Here is a 20562-nt window from a genome sequence, read left to right on the forward strand (position 1 = left end):
AGAGTAATCAAGGACATTTCACCAGTGGTGGGAGAGAAAGGCCTGGCCTGGGAAAGAGATGTGGGGAGCCCTTGGAAGACAAGTCATAAAACTCAAAGAAAAAAAACAAAACCTAAAAGTGAGGGAGACCAAGAATATTTGGAATAATGGAAAGGCTTGGCTTCTTCAGGAAAATTGTATGGTCAGGGTCCAGGGACACATGTTATCCCAGGATATCCGTACCTGTCTGTGATCAAGTATGATACACTATGAGCGACTCGGGAAAAACTCCCTTCTTCAGGAATCATGAGGCTTAAAAGGAATTCTAATTTATAGCATAAGAGAGAAATTAAATCAGAAAAAGATTAGAATAAATCAAAATACTGAGTTATAGAAAGAGCTAGCCCAGCTGTTTCAGGACTGCAAGAAACCGAACAATGCTTCCAGGAGACCAGACCAAAAACGCAAACATGGTTAGCAAAACACTGTCTTCTAAATGGAGGGCTGATGAGTTGTCTAATCATGGGTGGGTGAGGGATGTTACAAATGAAGTTGGCTGGGAAATCAATATTTTTTGAGCATCTACTATGTGCCAGACCCTGTGTGGGGCTTCACACATGACAACTGCTTTTGCTACTCACAGCATCCTTACGAAATACTAGTAGGTAATTCTTATCTTCCCGATTTTACAAATGAGGACACTGAGGCATGGGGTTATCCAATGTCAGGGAGCTAATAATAAGTGAAAGAACTTCTATTTAAGCCAATCTATAGTAATAAAAGCATAATATGCTAATTAGACCAGACAACCTTCCGGACAACCTCCCAGATGAAGCCGTGGTGGCAGGGGCCAAGGCAGAGGTGGCCACCCCAGCTGTGGGGGCCCAGCCACTTGCACGAATTTTGTGCATCAGGCCTCTAGTTCTGAATAATAATAACAGCAGCCAATACTTCTTTCCTCTTCCCAGGGATCTCTGAGCTAACACCTTCTATTATTAACTCCAGCCTGTTTCAAAAGGATTGTGAATATTAAATGAGATGGTGTGTACAAGCACGTAGCACACTGATCTGCCCAATAAGTGCAATTAATAGTTGGCATTAATAGAAGTAACTGGATCTTGCATTCAGAAGGCTCTGGTGACTGTAAGGGTGATAGACATGAGGAGGGGCCACCGCAGACTGCAATGGATTGAGAAGTGACTGGGAGATAAAAAAAAAAAAAGAGGAGTGTAGACTACTCCACAGAAAAGTTTGGTGCTGTGGCCTTGTTCCTAAGTACAGTGTTTATGCACAACTGTAGGCCCCAAATAAATAGTAGGATGGAGGAGGACATATGGAAGCTTAGGAACTAGACTGGAAATAGCACACAGCCCTTCTGCACCACTCCCATTGGCCGGAGTTCAGTCACGTGGCCACAGGAGATGATGAGAAATGAAGTCAGCTTTGAAATAAGGAAAGGGAAGAAAGACATTATGGAGAACAGATCCTTCGACTGTCATCCTCCCATAAACGTATAAAGCATGGGGATGTAAGACATTAGCCTCTCCATCTATCACTGTGTGGATAAAATAGAAAGACATGACTATTGGGTTCATTGGTGTATTTTTCACTTCCAGTGTTCCTGGTAGGCTGGTTTGTACTGAGGATCAAAACTGATAAATGCTGATAGTTAATTTACTAGTAGAGTTCTTCTCCAAATCTTTACGGGTTCCAATAGACCTTTCTCCTTCCCTTCAACTTTATGTTTGAAAGATAGGTGCTGAAAACTAGAAAGCCTATTGGTGTAACAGACAGAGGTTTGGGTTCAAACTCTTTCACTTCCTCACTCTATGGCCTAGGGCAAGTCAGTTAACCTCTTGGAGCCCCAGTGACTGAATCTTAATTATAAATTAAAAATGCACATATCAACTCCACTGGGACATCTATCCCCAGAAAAGTATAAGTCATTTCCTACACACAGTCATATTAGGACCCTCCCAGGAGGATTCATTTCAGAGATAAATTCACATTGTTTACACAGCTTGACAGTGTTCTGTTTGGGGCTGGAGGTGAGGAGGAAGGAAGGCTAACTCAAACAGGCCATCAAAGCGTCACACTTGAATAGGGCCATTTTAGTGAGCCATCTATCTTACCTGAAAGTTGATAGAAAGACCAATGTACCTACAAACTTAGTATTTTTTCACAATTTCCAAGCTACTGGTAGTCTGTCTAAATTTGTACTCATTTTGTGTTTGAGTCAGTTCTTAAATTAAGGTGCAAGACAGGGCATAGACTTGGAGAACTGGATTATGTACAGAAAAAAAATCAGTGACACTAGTGAAATATGAACTTGGGGTATATTTGTATGTTCCAAGATAGCAAGTTCAGTGATTATTTTTTTTGCATTAATGATATAGCACTGATTTAATAAGAATGTAAATAAATACTTTAAATATTTTTTTATGTCCTCAATCATTCTGCATATTGAGCGCAAAGGGTGTGGTAAAATTGCCACACTACTACAGTTCTTTTCTCCCAAGAGATTCTAACATTGTGCTAATAATGCAATTTGTCCTGGACAAAGTGAGGTGATACCCAAAACATCCCAATTTAATAACTGAAAACACTGAGGCCAGGAGAGGTACATTCCCAGCTTGTCAAATATTAGGTACAAATATTAGCTAGATCAGGCCGACTAGGATTTTCTGACTTCCATCCTGTAGTTTCATGTGTTCATTTACACACTCATTCATTCACTTGCTCTTTCATTCATTCAGAGAACACGAAGGACATAGCAGTCCTAGGGGCTGTGGAGAACACCAAAGAAATGGAAGACAATTGTTGGAGTCAAAGATCATAATCAGGTTGAAGAGACAAAATCAATTCAGCAAAAGCAAAAAGCAACAAAACTTAGTCCAAATGATTAAGTGCCTGGAACCTTAGTCAGAGAAGTGCTTCCAGAGCTCAGAGAGCATCCACTTCAGTGTGAGGTGATCTGTCAAGGGAGGTTTTGCAAAGAAGGTGGAACTTGATCTCGGAAGTGAAGACACGTTTGGTTTTGTTCCTAACTGGGTGGGGGGTGAGGATGAAGTGGGTAGGGGTAATAGTGGTTAAATTTGTCAAAGAGGGAAATTATGAGCAAAATAGCAGGAAGGCAGAAATGAACACAATTTATTCCATTTTTATTATTTTTTTGTTAATCCTCACCCAAGGATATTTTTTCCATTGATTTTTTTAGAAAGAATGGACAGGAGGATGAGAGATGGAAAAAGAGAGACATATCGACTGGTTGCCTCTCACACTGACTGGCACTGGGGATCGAGCCTGCAACTGAGGTACATGCCCTTGACCGAAATCAAACCCACAACCCTTCACTCGGTGGGCCGATGCTTTAACCACTAAACAAACTGTCTAGGGCTGATCACAAGTTATTAAGAGACAATGAGAACTGGTTTGATTAATGAACATGTCTTTTGTAAAGGAAGTAGATGAGAAAAGGGAAAGAAAACCAGGGAGAAAGGAGATGAGGGTCTGTTGCACAGCCACTCAGTTGGCATTCAGGACCCATTTCTATTGCCTCCCAGTATATATGTGCACTGCAGAAGCCAGAAAGCATGAAGGTGGGGTTGTGGATGATAATTGAGTTCCTCCACCAGCTGGGCCAGCTTCTGGGCATGCAACCCGTGCAGTTGCATAGGGCCCCTGGCTCAGAAGGATGCCAGGCTTGGTTTAATGCTCTTCTGTCATGGTCTTGAAATCCTGAGTAATTTTAGCTGTGAACTTGTGTTTTATAAATAAAGGCCAATGGAATGATGGAGCATGTGTATGAGCAGCGTAGATACACACAGTATGGCTGCTTCATCCCATGAACACAGAATCTGGAGGACCTACAATGTGTGGGAGTTCAAGGAAACTCAAACTAGTACACAGCGTCTGACCTACACAACTGAATAAGCAGGGCTGCTCTCAGCCCTGAGAGCCCACACTTGCCACTAGAGACAGAACTTCCTTAGAACACAGAAGGTCAAGGCATTCTAAGAAACAGGAAGCACCAAGCACCTTTATCATATCATCTCCTCTCTCCTGTCATTAGCCAACCACTTATACTGAAAATAAAGGTGTGGAAGGGAAGGCAACTCAAAGTTCCTTTTCTTTTCTGTTCTTTCTTACTCATCAGTAAGCTGAAGGCACAGAATTTTAGTGGGATGTGTGCATATCAAAAAGTGAAATAAAAACAGCTGAGTTAGTTGTGTGCAGTATTTTCATTGTTCTGATAAGAACAAAATACATATGCATGCACAAGCTACGAAATACAAATTGTGTGATTTTGGTGATTCTACATGCAAATTAAATGCTGTTATATTTGTATTTGAAACTGGCATTCCACAATGTAAAATGGTAAAATTCATGCTAATAATTTAAATTTTTAATTTTGCCTTTCTGAGAAAGATATTAAGTAGCAAATAAAAAAATACTGAAAGTCAAGAGAAGGACTGCAGAAAAAACGAAAAGGCTTTCTATCAGTGATGGCGAACCTTTTGAGCTCGGCGTGTCAGCATTTTGAAAAACCCTAACTTAACTCTGGTGCCGTGTCACATATAGAAATTTTTTGATATTTGCAACCATAGTAAAACAAAGACTTATATTTTTGATATTTACTTTATATATTTAAATGCCATTTAAGAAAGAAAAATCAACCAAAAAAATGAGTTCGCGTGTCACCTCTGACACGCGTGTCATAGGTTCGCCATCACTGCTTTATATTTTAGTACCTTTAGCTGCACTTTTTTCCTTCTTTCTGAACAAGACCCTGCACTTTCACTTTGCCCTGAGTCCCACATATTATATAGCAGGCCCTACCCACCACTGTGATTCCCTGGTGTGAGATCTGGAAGGCAAAACTGCTATAGAGGCCATCTTCCTTCAGCCTCCTGCTTTCACAACTTACCTGCCACTGCCCGAGGCCAGCCATGGCTGGCGGTTTGTGTTACTGAAGGATAAAGAAGTACAAATTGGTTGTTACACAATAGTCATGGGGATGTAAAGTACAGCATAGGGAATATAGTCAATAACATCATAGTAACCATGTATGGTGCCAGGCGGGTACTGGAAATTCAGGGGGAAACACTATGCAAAGTATATGATTGTCTAACTGCTATGCTGTAAGCCTGAAACTAACACAGAATAATATTAAATGTAAACTATAATTGAACAATAAAAATATTTTTAAAGGCTAATAATAATAATAATAATAATGGGAATCTTAGAGGAAGGTTTAAATTATATGTTCCTTACCTATTTTAAAGGTAATTCAGGTTTTGAGTTTAATTTTTATTTAGTATAATTTAACATTTCAAATAGTGCATGCCTTTTATTTTATTTTTTTTAATTCTCACTCTGATTTGAGAGAGAGAGAAGAGACATTCATGTGAGAGAGAAACATCCATATGAGAGAAACATCAATTGGTTGCCTCCATACACACCTGACCAGGGATCAAACATGCCACCTAGGTATGTGCCCTGATGGGGAATGAAACCCACAACCATTTTGGTGCATGGGGACAACACTCTAACCAACCGAGCCACCTGGCCAGGGCTAGTGTATGCTTCTTAAAATGAAGATATAATCACGTGCCTTAAAATTCACCTGTGCAAAGTGAACAACTCAGGAGTTTTTAGTATATTCACAAGGTTGTACAACCATTACCAGAATATTTTCATCATTCCAAAAAGAAACTCTATAGCTCTTGGCAGTTACTCCACATTTCCTCCTCCTCCAATCCTCTGGCAACCGTTAATCTATTTCCTCTCTATGGATTTGCCTATTCTGGACATTTTCTAGAAATGGAACCACACAGTATATGCTCTTTTGTGACTGACTTCTTTTACTTAGCATAATGTTTTCAAGGGTCATTCTTTTTTAAAAAAATATTAAAGTACAGTTAACAAACAATATTATCTGAGTTTCAGGTATACAATGTAGTTATTCAACATTTGTATATCAAGGCTTATTCTTCTTGTAGCAGGTATTAATTCTTTATTCTTTTTTAGGCTGAATAAGATTCCATTGTATGGCTATGCCACATTTTGTTTATTCATTTATCCATTGACGTATAAAGTTTAAATGAAAATAATAATCCCTTTCTCCATTCTCTTCTTCTCCACCCCCCACCCCCTTTCTCCCCAGAGGAAGCCACTTTCTACTCTTTTACTTATTTTTCCTGCTATGTACCTCCCTGTTTCCATATATCATCTTTATACTGCTATTTATATATACTTTTAAGATATTTATTATATTCCTACTTTAGAAGATAATCATGTGTCGTTTTGACACCTCCACACATACCTATTCTTTCTCCTTCCTTTTTTTAAAATATACTAGTAGGTACATGGACAATTTTTGGTTAAATCAACATTTAGCAGTTAGATTGCTGTGACCATGTACATTACTGTTCGCTGCTGAGCCAAGAGTTATATCATCATTACTCTTGCTATTCGGAACCAGGAGAATCAACTCTCCTCTTGATCTCCACATGGAGTGCCACAGGGCCCAGGCCTTGGACCACTTCTTTTCTCTATTTATACTCACACCCTAGCCATCCCAGTGGTTTTAAATATTATCCAAATGGTATGGCTCCCAAATACACATTGCCATCCTCGTCTTTACTTGAATTCCAGACTCATGTTGCCCACTGCTTACTTGACATTTCCACTTGGTTGTCCAATGGGCCCCATATACTTAACTTGTCCAAAATAGAACTCCTACTTCCCTTCCTCTGGAGCCACAACCTTCCCATCTCAGGAAATAGCACTCCATTCCTCCGGTGGGTTAGGCCCCAAAGCTTGGAATTATCCCTCTCTTTCCTTTTTTCTTTCATACCTTATACCCAAACCACAGAAGATTCAGTGAACTCTACCATCACAACATATCCATAATCCAACCACTTCTCACCACCTCTGCTTCTACCATCCCACATCCAGGACACCATCATCTGTCACCTGTACTATTGCAATAGCATCTTGACTGGTTTTCCTACTGCCATCATTGCCCCATTACAGATCATTGTTCACAGAATCATCATTTTAAAACATAAATCATATCCCATCAGTCCTCTGCTCAAATCTCGCTAATGGTTTCCTATCTCACTCAGATAAAAGGTGCTGTAAGATCTGGCCCTGCAGTGTTTTTGACCTCTCCTTCAACTCTCCCCTGCTTACTCTGTTCCGTCAGCATTGGACCCCTTGCTCTATATGGAACTCTTTAAGTTCATTCCAACCTCAGTGCCCTTGTAATTGCTATTTCATTGCCCAGAATGCTTTGTCTCTTCTATAGCAGTAAGGCTTACTCCATTCTTGTAGGAGGCATGCTTCCATGATTTCATCTTCATAAAAAAGAAACAGCATGTGGCCAGTTGGTTTCTGAATTTCCCCTAGGCAAACAGGATGTAGGGAGGGTGGGGATGGGTCAAGGGTATGAGAACTGTGCATGTGACTAGTAGCACATTTTCCAGGAAGATTCCCCTCGACAAAGGGAGGTGGAGACAACTAGAAAAGGCCTCAGCCCATTTTTTTAGATAATCCAATAGGAGACCATAGACCTAGTCGACGTATGGGATAAAATGTAAACTCCATAGTGCTCAGCCAATGAGGAACTGGAGGAGGGACTCCCGTGCAATAGGATAAATATTGCCTGTGCTAACTAATTCAGGTGTGCCTGTACCAATGGACACCCACTCTCAAGAACGTGTTAAAAATCTCCTTTTCACCATACTTCTGTCTCCGAGTCCATTATTTGAATTCGGACAGGTGAGCATTTCTCACAATTCTCTAATGACTTCCCTGCTCAAATGTCACATTATTGGATTGGCTGTTCCTGACTAGTCCTTATAAATTAACATCCTGCTATGACTCTCTCTATACACCTTGTCTTGCTTTATTTCTCCTCACAGTATTATCTTCACCTGTCACATTATATATTTCCTTGTTTATTGTCTATTGTTTTCCCCTAGAAGGCAGGGATTGTCTGTATCTCCTCTGCCTAAAATGTGCTTGGAATAAGGAGGCATTCAATAAATATTTGATGAGTGAATTAATTAATTAAAAACTCAATAAATGCATGTATTCAATCTACAGGTTGAATTTGGAAGCAGAACTTTATATTCTGCATTTAAAATTTTATGTAATTTTCTCTCATAAATGTTTCCCTAGTTGGTAGAACTCTATGTTTAAACCTCATTCTCTTCCACTAGACTGAAGGTCTTCAGAGGAATTCTCTGGAAAAGGGGTTAAATGAATAAATGAATAAATAGATGAATGAGGTTGTAGAATCTTCTGTCATTGGTGTACTGTATCTGAGAGATGAGCAACACGTCACCTGGATGAGTAGCTATACCCAGTAGTGACATGTTGCTCATCGCTCAGATACAGTACACCAATGACAGAAGATTCTACAACCTCATTCATCTATTTATTCATTTATTCATTTAACCATTTGATCTAATAAGTATTGGGCACCATCTCTGTGAAGGTTTCTAGTTCCTAAATACTTTCTTTTCTTGTATCTAAACTACCTGCCCTCCCACTTACTAATCTAAAATGTTCTTTCTTGTTCTGACCTCAGTGGAGCTGACGAACAGCCGAGTACCAGCATCTTTATAATCACCCTCATCCCTTGGCAAATATTAAGACATTCCAAGACGTTCTTTGCTGATGTCTCTCAAATTTAAAATGGGGGCACTTGGGTATTCAAAATAGAGGCCCTTGACATTTAGAATACAATAGTTCGCCTTATCTGTAAGGGATACATTCCAAGACCTCCACTGGGCCTAAAATTGCTGATAGAATCAAACCCTATATATACTGTTTTTTTTTTCCTATACACACACACCTTTTCAATTAGAGGAAGAACTTTACGGCTTCTCTTTGGAATATTCAAATTGCCAGCATCACTACTCTTGCATTTAGGGTCATTATTAAATAAAATGAGAGTTATGTAAATACAAGTATAGTAGGAACTTAGACAGACATGAACAGAGCAAGGATGATAGGCCAGGTACAAAAAGTCACCAGAGTGGAAAGCTCTGGGTACCTAGCAAGGTTGGGACCTCACCGTTAGGGTGACCTTTCCTCCCCTGGCATATCACTGGTCATGCAGTTTGGACCCCCTGACCTTTCCTTCCTAGAGATCACATATAGGCCCCAGTCGTATTTCAACTCCAGGTCCAGAAAAGCAGCAAATCCAAATACTGTAATACCAAGGCTGACCTTAGGACCAGCTGCATTGGATAATGACCCCCTGCCCTGGTGCTGACCTATCAATCAGTGGAGGCCTAGACCCTGAAAAGATACACCTGGAAAACTACTGAATAGTCTATTGCAGTGGTTCTCAACCTTCCTAATGCCGCGACCCTTTAATACAGTTCCTCATGTTGTGGTGACCCCCAACCATAAAATTATTTTCGTTGCTACTTCATAACTGTAATTTTGCTACTCTTATGAATCGTAATGTAAATATGTGATATACAGGATGTATTTTCATTTTTCGCGACCCACAGGTTGAGAACCGCTGCAAACTTTAGAAGCTTATGAAAATGCTTTTGTTTCTTGGAAATCAGGGGAAATGGTTGAGAACTTGGTCTATTGAAATCTTCCCCAAGGACCTCCCCTAAAATCTCCACCCTTAAAACTCTTAGGATGGAGAGCCCAAGGCGCTCTCCCTCCCAGGAGCACAGATATGCCTTCCCCTTTCCCTCCTCCCAGAAGCATTACCATTACCTTCCTCACTCCCAAGCTCTAAGGGCCCTTCCTTTAGATCTATAACTTGTTTCCTAAGCCCATTTCTTCTACAGATTACTTCTATCTCTGTGATTTTCCAAATAAATGTTCTCTTATAGTTTGAGACTTGGCTTTGAATTCTTTCTTAGCCAGAACTCAAGTGCCGAGGTTGCTGAACCCAGGTCCTGTCTCAGGGTAGGGCAGGATGGTGACAGATTTCACTCATACTGCTCAGAACGATGCACAATTTAAAACATGAATTGTTTAGTTCTTTAATTTCCATTTAATATTTTCTGATGGCTGTTTATTATGGAAAATGAAGCCACAGGGAGTAGAGGAACATGGCACCTTCCCCACCATTTTCTTTGTGAGCAAAACGCCTGGTTGTTGGCTTTAGGGTCAGGCATGGGCCAGCCATCCTTCTGCAGTGCTGAAGTTTGGATTGGTAGACTGATTTTGTAGACAGTGGGCATGTTTTCCTAAGTCATGACACCAGAAGAAACCCACATACTTGGAAGCAATGTGTGGTAGTGTGATAAAAGAGGGGTAATATTTTATGTAGAGAATTTGAATTCTATTCAGCTGGTAGGGAGCAATTTTAAAAATGTGGGGAAAGAGATGAGGCCAAGTTGCAAACAATGCCCCCAAGTCATACAGAGGGTGCTTTGTAGTCAGGTCTTTAGAATTTTCTACAGACTCACTGGGCTCACTCTACATCCTTCCAAACTCCTTGCTTTAGTTGGAATGAAAAGGTGTCCTTGGAATGAGTTTCCTGAAACTCTGCTCTGTTGTGTAAACAAGCCTGTTTTATAACAAAGACTCTTAGATGCCTTTTACCACAAGGCCTTGTTTTTATAGGTCAGAGGTCAAAAAAGGAAGCCAGGTACCAATCAACATTATTGTTTTGCAACAATTATTCACTATTTTTGTAAGCATCATTTTTATTTCCCAAAGTAAAGTACTTGCAGAGTAAAGGTATGTTTTACTTCAACAAACAGGCAGAAATTCATTCTTAAAAAAACACACACATAAACAAGAAAAAAACTGAACCTAATTTTTTATCCCAAGCAGGGAGCCTTTGAAACTGTAAACTCTCCTATTGTATTTAAATGATTCAGTTTGCACATGCAGGTGTTACATACATACCCTGTCATCTACAATTTGATTTGCAACCAGCTTTTTTTTTGTTGTTGTTGTTTTGTTTTGCAGGCTGTTTCTGAGCTGTTATGTGAAAGGAAACTAGCTACCCATTTGCAGGTGAGGTCTTAGAAGGGGAAATGGGCTCATCTGTCTGGAAAGTGAGCAGGGACTTAGGATACAAAACTGATTGTGACAGATTCCTATCCGGTGCATTTGCCTGTGAAGTGACCCATTCAGCTGTAATGAGGTGAGTTACTGCCTGTGGCCAGATTGTTGGAAGATCTCCCTGGAGTCACTCTGGACACAGGTGGGGTGAGGGTGGGGTTGGTTCCTGGTACAGCTCCTGGGTTAGACTAGGGCTTCCTTTGTTTTCCTCTGGGAGATTGGCTTAAGCCTCCAGAACCTGTTTGTGGCTGGTTCTCCTGCCAGGTGGTTCGTCCTTGGGAAGGTCTGGGCCCTGAACACAGGGACAGCTCAGGACCCACACGATTTGTAACTTTTAGCTGATGCTGCATTTCTCCAGATAGGCATAGCCTTTCTTAAAAATCATGTTCTCCCCTCAACATTGTCCTTAGAATTTACTTCTCTCTCTCTCTCTCTCTCTCTCTCTCTCTCTCTCTCTCTCCTTCCCACCCTCCCTCCCTCCGTCCCTTCCTCCCTCTCTCAGGTATTTTCAGAATTCTGTGTTCATTAACCTAAATTCTCTGTTTCCTACCTTACCCATAAGCCCCATATCCGAGCATTCCACCCACCTCATGCCCTCAAATTTCCACATGAGCCACATGTCTTCTTAGCAAAGATGGATGCAGGTTTGGGAATCTTCCGGATCGACTCCCTCAAAGTAGGTGTGCAGTCAAGTCACCCATTGATGCCAGCTCAACAAGCACTATGTTGGTTTTTGATGGAGATAAATGATCAGGAATAGAAAAGAATCAGCTTCAAGGAGTTAAGTAACAGATAGGTGGCTGAAAATTCCTTTCTTAATTCTACCATCAACTTCCTGTCTGACCTTGAGTTTCTAAGACTTATCATAAATACAGAGAATCTCTTAGATAACTTCCCAGGGCTATTTTGAGCAATACACATTAATTAGTTAAGTAATGCAGTGATAACAAATCATTTTGTAAATGCAAAGCTTTATTTATACTAAATAATTCTCTGCATGACTTACTAAACGACTGGAGTAGAAACAACAGAGAAAAGTAAATTATTTCTATAATAATACAGGAATTGGCAAAAGTAGGTCTACAGTTGTCCATATGGAAAATAAAACAATAAATAATAATGCAAGAATAAACTCTGTTTCATGTTCTCACAATTTTAAACCTACTTTTGCCCACCCCAGATATATATAATATATAGCATATCTTCTTATATAATAATAAGAGCTAACAAATATTAAGCTTTTATGTACCAGGTGCTGAACTCAGATTATCTTGTTTAATTTTCCCAGCAACCCTTACTGGTCAATACATTTTAGAGTTGAGGTCATTGAGGCACAAAAAAGTTAAATAATTTCCCACTCTGGCAGCCAGAAAGAGCCAGAACTAGAGCATGAACTCCAACAATTCATTTCTGTGGCTGCTCTTACCCGCTCTGCTGTAATTCCCACCTATGTCTAAAAGTCTCAAACCACAGTAGAAAATCTTGGTCATTCTGTTTCATTAGAATCTTCAGTCATTGGACGACACAATAATGAATAAGTAATCCTTGTGGAACAATAACTCTGTATAATTATACATATTAAACCATGTAACTCTCACACCAACCCTATGAAGTTGGTACTGATATTATCCCCAGTTTATGGGTGAAGCACAGAGAGGATAAGAAACTTGTCCCTGGTCACACAGTTAGCAGATGGCTGAGGCTGGCTTTGACCCTAGGAAAGCTGGACCCAGAGTTGTGCTCTTTATCAATGAGTAACCCAGTCAGTGACTGAAAGTATAGAGCAGCAGGTAGAATCCTGTTATTAATTCAAAAGACTGGACTTGTTCACTAAACTAACTGTGTGATTTTGGGCCTCAGTTTCTTCATCTGTAAAATGGGCGTTTTCCAATGAACCTGCCAGCTCTGTAAGTCTGTACTTTAGCATGTCTGGAGAATAATCATTGCAGCTTCAGGAACAAGTGGGTAGCAAACATAAAGATTTTAGGAATTTGAAGAGACAGAAAGTTGACCCAGGTTTGGAGTTCCATTCAGCAGCCCTGGGACACTTGAATTCAGAGGAGCTAGGGAGACTTTCGGGAGTCAGGAGAATGGTGTGGTGATTCCAGGGGGAGTGAGAACTGGTGTAGGGTCTAGAGCAGGGGTCCTCAAACTACGGCCCGCGGGCCACATGCAAATACAAATATTGTATTTGTTCCCGTTTTGTCTTTTTACTTCAAAATAAGATATGTGCAGTGTGCATAGGAATTTGTTCATGGTTTTTTTTTAAACTATAGTCCAGCCCTCCAACGGTCTGAGGGACAGTGAACTGGCCCCCTGTTTAAAAAGTTTGAGGACCCCTGGTCTAGAGACATGGTAGAGAGGGAGGGGCCTTGGAGAACTCATCTAGAGTAGAAGGTAGAAATATGTGGGGATTTTAAGTACAAACTGGCATTGCATTTGTGAATTTGGAGATGACGTTGGAAAAGGAAGAGAAGTCAGAATTTTATCATTCTTCAACACCAGTCTTATAGTAAGGGCAGCGTGTAAGGAAAGATCCCAAGGGCATGGGGATGGGACAGATTCGGGTTTGCTTCTCACGGCTGCCACTTTTCAGCCAGTCCTCAGTAAGTGCCTTGATTTCCTTCTTGGTAAAACAGGGGTCACACTAACACCGAGTAGAGACTCAGTAAATGCTGCTTTCTATTCCAGCAGGCCAGGAGTGCTTCTCTTCCCACCTCCACCCCACACCTAAGAAAGTCAATACCCAATTAATTCGTAGCAGTGATGAAAAGCTTTGATCTTAAAGAGGGATGAAGATGTTATATCTGTCCCTGATTTTTCTTTCAAGTTGCTTTAGACTTCTCAAAGAGCTTGACCCTGATCTCCGAGACAGAGGAAAGGGAACACAGGGATAAGGAGCAAAACAAGCAACTCCAAAGTATAGGAGATCAACTTGCTCCCAAAGGTAAACACAGTAGGGTTCCGCTAAAGAAGTCCTAATAGGAGTTTCCCCCTCTAAGTCCTGACTGACTTCACTAAAGAGAGAGCAAGTCAGAGGAGGAGACTTCATTATACCTCTCAGGGTCCCAACCAGCAGAAAGAGCAGCCTTAATGTCACTCCAAGGGGGAAGTGGGAACACTTTGTGATACCCTTCGATATGTTTAGTGACTTAGCACTAAAGACTACACATCCACCTAGAAAGAAGGGTATCACATACCTAGATTCAAAAGAGCCTCCTGTATTATTTCCTGTTAATTCTGTAACAAATTACCTTGAGCAATGGGTTAAAATAACACAAATTATTACCTGATGGCTCTGGAGGTCAGAAATCTAAATGGGTTAGCAGGCCAGCCTTTCTTCTGGAGGCTCTGGGGGGAAGGGAGGAGGAGAACTCATTTTCTTGCCTTTTCCAGCTTCTAGAAGCTACAGGTTTCTTGGCTCTTGGTTTTAGATTAATCCTCTCTCTTCTTCTATCTTCACATCCCTCTTAAAGGCCTCCTGTGATTACACTGGGCCCACCTGGATAACCCGGGCTACCTCCCTATGTCAAGGTTCTTAATTTAATCACATCTGCGAAGTCCCTTTTGCCATGTAAGAGAGCATGTTCCAAGGTTCTGGAGATTAGGACATAGGCATCTTTAGTGCAGACCATTCTTTAATCTACCATGTTGCCTAAGCTTTGGTATCCAGAAATCTGCCTTATCTCCTTATTAACTCTGTAACTTCGAACAACTCACTTTTCTCTAAGCCTTGCTGTCCACACCTGTAAAATGGAAGTAGCAATAATTTACATGATTCCTTTAGGGCTCATAGGAGTCATCTCTATCAGATGTGAGGGCTCACAGTGTTAATCTAGGTAAGATCCACATACGATGTCCACCACTGTGCCTGGTGTGGTGTAAGGGCACAGTAAGTGTTGGTTTCCCTCCCCCCGCTCTTGTACATGCTGAATAGGCGTGATGGAGTTAAGGACTGGGCGAGGGCACTGGGATGCTTGGCAGCTGTAGTGGAATAAATTCCTGGGAAAACAGATTTTGAGATTGAGATTTGCATGCAGGAAGCTTACGGGGGAGTGGTCTTAGGATCAACACCTGTGAGGTGTATGGGAAGCAGAGGGAGAAGGTGGGTTGCAATGAAGATGCAACAAAGGCCTCAATCTATCCAATGGGGGAACTCAGAGTTGACCAAGTTAGGATGAGGGCTGAGCTTTTATATCTCTGCATCTAGTCATGATATGTGGGTTGCCCTGGGGAGGAGCATGATGTTGACTAAGGTAGCTCACTCCCACCAAGGGTATCCCTGGTTAGCACTTCCATCAGCTGGGGGATGCATGCCGCAGCCCAACAGCAGGGACCTAAGGAGTGCACCACGGCATCCATTACAGCAGCCAACCCTCTTGCTTTACTGAGTGAGGACTGGAGAGAAAATAGATGGCAAGAGTCCTAGCAGGCTGTGGAGCTCAAAGGCTCAGAGGCTCAGAGCTTGTGCTTCCAAGCAGGTAAGACTGCTTTTATTCAAATCTTAATTCTATTTCTTCCTGTTGTATGATTTGGGGAATTCACTTAGCCTCTCTGTGTCTCAGCTTCCTCATTTCTAAATTAGGGGGCAATAGCATTTCTCTCTTAGAATTGTTGTAAGGGTTAAACAGATAGTCAGCGTAGAATTCTTAGCACAGTGCCTGACATCCGGTGGGTCCTATATATGTTAGATTTTGTGGTTAATACTATTCTCACAATCCCTTTCCTATTTTATCCTTTTGACCCAAATCCAAATGTTTAACATGTGAGCTGGAAAGGAGAGGGGAAAATCCTACAAGAATACTCATCAAGACTTAAGTCATATCAGTAAAGCCAGGGGCGGGACCTGGGATTGGGGCTTAGAGGGTGGAAGGAAGGGCATTAACAGCACAATCCCAGAACTAGGTGCCTCAGTGAGACTCTGTGCCACCACTTAGCTGGATGACCTTGAAGGGTCATGGTGAGAACTAAATGGATAATTCGAGTAACCTTCTAGGGACACGCACTGCCTGACACATAGTAGGCACCATATGTATTTGCTATTATCATTCTGATACTATGACACATCCACAAAGGCATCATTAAGGGAGAAGCCCTTGATTTAGACCTTGCAGGTTTCCCAAGAAGTTTAAAACACTTGGTACATCAGACCGAATTCCTGAATTGGCCACAAACCCTCTGTTTCCTCTGTTACTAGGTTAACCCTTCACTACCACGGATCTCTTGGGTTAAGTTCAGTCATTTAAAGTTGTAACAGGGTAGTCAAAGGGGGTGTTGTTGTCTTTAGTGTGAGGTGGGATTGGATGGAGAACAGAGGTTTAGGAAAAAGGATTCTAAGAGAATGGATGTGCTTTGAGAATCAAGGTAAAATAAGTTGTGGTAAGGTAGACGAAACTCTATGCATGATATGACCTTTTCTCAATTCGTTTTTCACCTGGGAAGTTAAAACTTGAGGAACTTGAAACAACCCAACCCTAATAAATTGGCTATTTTCTCTTGTATTAGAAGTTCTCCAATTTTCCTTCTCCCAGTACCAGCCCATGCTGGAGAGGGTTTCAGAAGATGTGAATGATCGGAGTAAAGCGGGGAGCACACTGTTTGGATTGGGAGACAGAGAGAGTGGGTTTAAGAGAACAAACTCCCTGCAGATGGCCCAGGCTCCAGGCTGGGAGATCCTGCCCCCTTCTCCGCTCTCCTCTCCTTGCTCCAATCTCTGTATCATGTTGAAAAAACATCAGATATTTACTTTGATTTTCCTCTTCAAATGTGCTTGGTTCTCAAGCCCAGCTTGTTGGAGACACTGCCCCACTGGGCCCAGGCTGGCATCACTGGGTTTCTACCACATGGAGTAAAAAAAAAATAAGCCACAGGAATCTCAAGTCACAGAGCAAGTGACTTTGTTGGACTCATTTAAGCTTTCTCCAAGACTAACGCCTCGTGAGTTTTATTTGGTTAAGCGTTGCCATAAAGTTGCTTCTGCAATGATGGTGTCAGGGTTTTTTGTTTTGTTTTTTTAGCAAGTAAGCAATAAAACAAACACGCAAAGTATTTTGATAAGAGGAGCAGTCGTGCTGTTTGTATCTTTCAGAATCCAAAGAATTCCAAGTTTTTGGCATTAAGGCAGACACTTAGCAGACAGGATCGTGTCCTTGATTTTTATCTTTGTGGATGTGAAATCACTGAAAGTCGGTTCACAAAAATGTTATTAGTAGGCCAGAATCGACTGTGCATTTCCTGCACTGACTTTTCATATCCGAAGGCCTAGCTGACTTTAACCTTGTGTTTTTATTCCCCAGAAAGAAAAAAAAGAAGAATAGGCAAACAAGGAAAGCCTGGGACTTGAGAAAGGCCTAGCTGACTTTAAACTTGTGTTTTTATTCCCCAGAAAGAAAAAAAAAAGAAGAAGAATAGGCAAACAAGGAAAGCCTGGGACTTGAGGACAAACCCCCTAGACAAAATATATCTAAAATCCATGCCCTTCTTCCATCTCCAATGTCACTATCCTTGGGCAGTCAACCATTACCCTAATTTATCTCCCTGTGTCAATGCTTGCCTGACTTCTGTGTGTTTTTTGCACACACAATGGCCAGGGTGATTTTCAAAAGTGTAAATCAGTTCCTGTCACTCCCCTGACTAAAACTCTCTGGTGACTTCCCCTGCAAGTAGGAGAGATCCGAAGTTTTTACTATGCAAAGTTTTCACTGTGGACCCATGGCCCTGTTTGTCTCCAGACTCTACCCACTGTCCTCTTGTCCCACTAGAATTCAATTCTGTAAGTAAGCTCTTCCAGGCCTCAGGACCTTTGCACATGCTGTTTCCTCTATTTAGAAATCTTTCCTCTACCCTATCCCTTTCTCTCAAGTGACTCTCTCTTTTCATTCTTTTGATTTCACCTTAAATGTCACTTCCTCAGGCAGAAGTTCCCTGACTACCCTATTTAAACCAGGTTTCTCATTCTGGTCATTAGTCTATATGTTAATTTTTACATAACATTGATCATGATTTGTCATTATTATTATTTTTTTTAAAAATCTTTACTGTAGCCCTAACTGGTTTGGCTCAGTGGATAGAGCGTCGGCCTGCAGACTGAAGGGTCCCAGGTTTGATTCTGGTCAAGGGCATGTACCTTGGTTGCGGGCACATCCCTAGTAGGGGTTGTGCAGGAGGCAGCTGATCAATGTTTCTCTCTCATCGATGTTTCTAACTCTCTATCCCTCTCCCTTCCTCTCTGTAAAAAAATCAATAAAATACATTTTTTTAAAAAACCTTTATTGTTGAAAGTATTACATATGCCCCGTGTTTCCCCACATTGACCCCTTCTAGCCTGCCCTGGCCTCCGCCCCAGGCCTTCACCACCCCATTATCTGTGTCCCTGGGTTATGCATATATGCATACAAGGTTATTTTTTTTCCCAGATTTATTTTGTTTCTTGCACTTGAATGCAAAGGGCTAAAATTATGTTTTTCTTGCTCACCATTGTATCCTTTCCGTCTATCAAGGCACTTTGGCACAAAGTAGGGCCTCAACAAATATCTGTTAAGAAGAAACACTTTATTCTTCTGGAGGGGGGGAGGGTTTAAACACAGCTGCATTTTCCATGAAGTAATCTGCTTTTAAAGTTTTCATCGTATTAAACTCTGTATGACTTGCTAAAGTGTCTGTTAAAATCATCTAGTCCTAAATTTCTTTGAGATTGTTTCCATCCCCTAATTCCTCGCGTTTTCTTATTTCACCCTTTGTGAATTCCATGAATATAAGTGGATGCTAGAATGCAAGCATCATTTTGTGTTTTATTCAATGCTGAATCTCCTACATGTGCTTGGCACATAGTAAGCATTGTGCACTGCTGTTACATAAAAGCTATTCAAGGTGAAATTTCTAAAGTGACTTAGCACTAAAGACTACACACCCACAGAGCGATGATTCTTATAATATTGATTTTGCCAACTGGCAATGTATTAGCCAGCAGAGTCCCACAGAAGTGTATTGTTTGACCTGCGTAGTATTTTAAATCAATTGCCTATGTTTAAAAATTGGGATTTCATATAAAAATCCTGACACCAACTTTTCTTGCAAAGCCAAAAGATCTAGTCACACCTGGTCCTCCATCACATGGCATAGTGGGCTGCAGCTGGGTAGCACCTGTCCCTTTTGGAGGTCCATGTCCTCTCTGTTTGCTTTTTTTAACAGTCTGTGTTGACCCAAGAATCCTTCCCCATACAGTCATCCTGAAAACAAAAGTTGGGACTTTTAAAACTAGATAAATAAAGAATTTCATCAGAAAACCCATCAGAAATGAAAAACCAACTCAGGGAATATTTGTGCAAGACTGAAAGGGAATTAGGCCTGATTAGTCCTTCAGAGAGTTGTTCAAAGCTCTTCGCAAGTGGTGCAGTAGGTGGTGGCTGGAATAAAAATTATTTACCCTGGAGATTTTCTGTGTTGTTAAATTCTGGGCATGGAGTAAGAAGCTAAACTGATTTCTCCCCCTTAGGATCCTTAGGACCAAGCTCATAAAAATTAGTCAGGGGTACTATGTCCCCAACTTCTAAAGAAGGGAGAGGCATTATTTAAATACGTTGCTGGGCCATAGGCCTTGAACATTGGCAAACAACTACCTGACAAGACAAGTAAGTCTAAGTACTTATTCTTTCAACTGGTGATGAGTGAGCACCAGTTGAAATCTGAGTTTTCATCAGGTCATTTGAAAATAAGTTAAGCCCCCAAACAATGTAATCAGCTGTTTGAATTTGATAAAAAGAGGCTCCAGATACATTGGATCAGGAAATACTTTGGCCATGTCTGTAATAAGGGTCAAAATAACAAGTGGTTCATGAGATCTAGATATGAGTTATTGGCCTCAGTAAATCTGGGCTGATTTCAGAATGATAATTGTTTACTATAAGCATTTTGCATTTAGAATTTTATTTTTTGTCACTCTTCCCTTATTGTTTTGGTCACAGTGGAAAAAACTAGGCCTGATGTGGGTAAAAAATCCAAGTACTGCAGAGTTTGATTTAGCCTCATAATTAGATACATATTTGGAAGTGCTACTAATTGTCCCTTAAAATAAACTGGAATGTTATGAAAATGGATGCCACAGTCTAAAATTACTCATCTATTTTGAGATTTAATTCATAGCTTCCCCTTAAATGTTTACTGATTACAGTACAAAAATAAGAACTATTAAAATTATAAGATATTTAAGGATAATTTATAAGAAATTTATCATTCATGATTTAATTAACTAATTCATTGCAACTGTTAAGTTTCATACCTGAATAAAAATATCTCACACCCAGCCCAGCCAGCTTGGCTCTGTGCTTGAGCATTGATCTATGAATCAGGAGATCACAATTTGATTCCCAGTCAGGGCATAAGCCCTGATTGTGGGCTTGATTGATCCCCAGTGTGTGGCATACGAGGGGCAGCCAATCAATGATTCTCTCCCTTCCTCTCTAAAATTAATAAAAATAAAAAAATCTCACACCCAGCAGTACTACTGAAAACCGAAAGTTTTACCAC

The sequence above is a fragment of the Myotis brandtii genome, unplaced genomic scaffold (genome assembly GCF_000412655.1).
Source record: "Myotis brandtii unplaced genomic scaffold, ASM41265v1 scaffold51, whole genome shotgun sequence".
Classification (NCBI taxonomy): domain Eukaryota; kingdom Metazoa; phylum Chordata; class Mammalia; order Chiroptera; family Vespertilionidae; genus Myotis; species Myotis brandtii.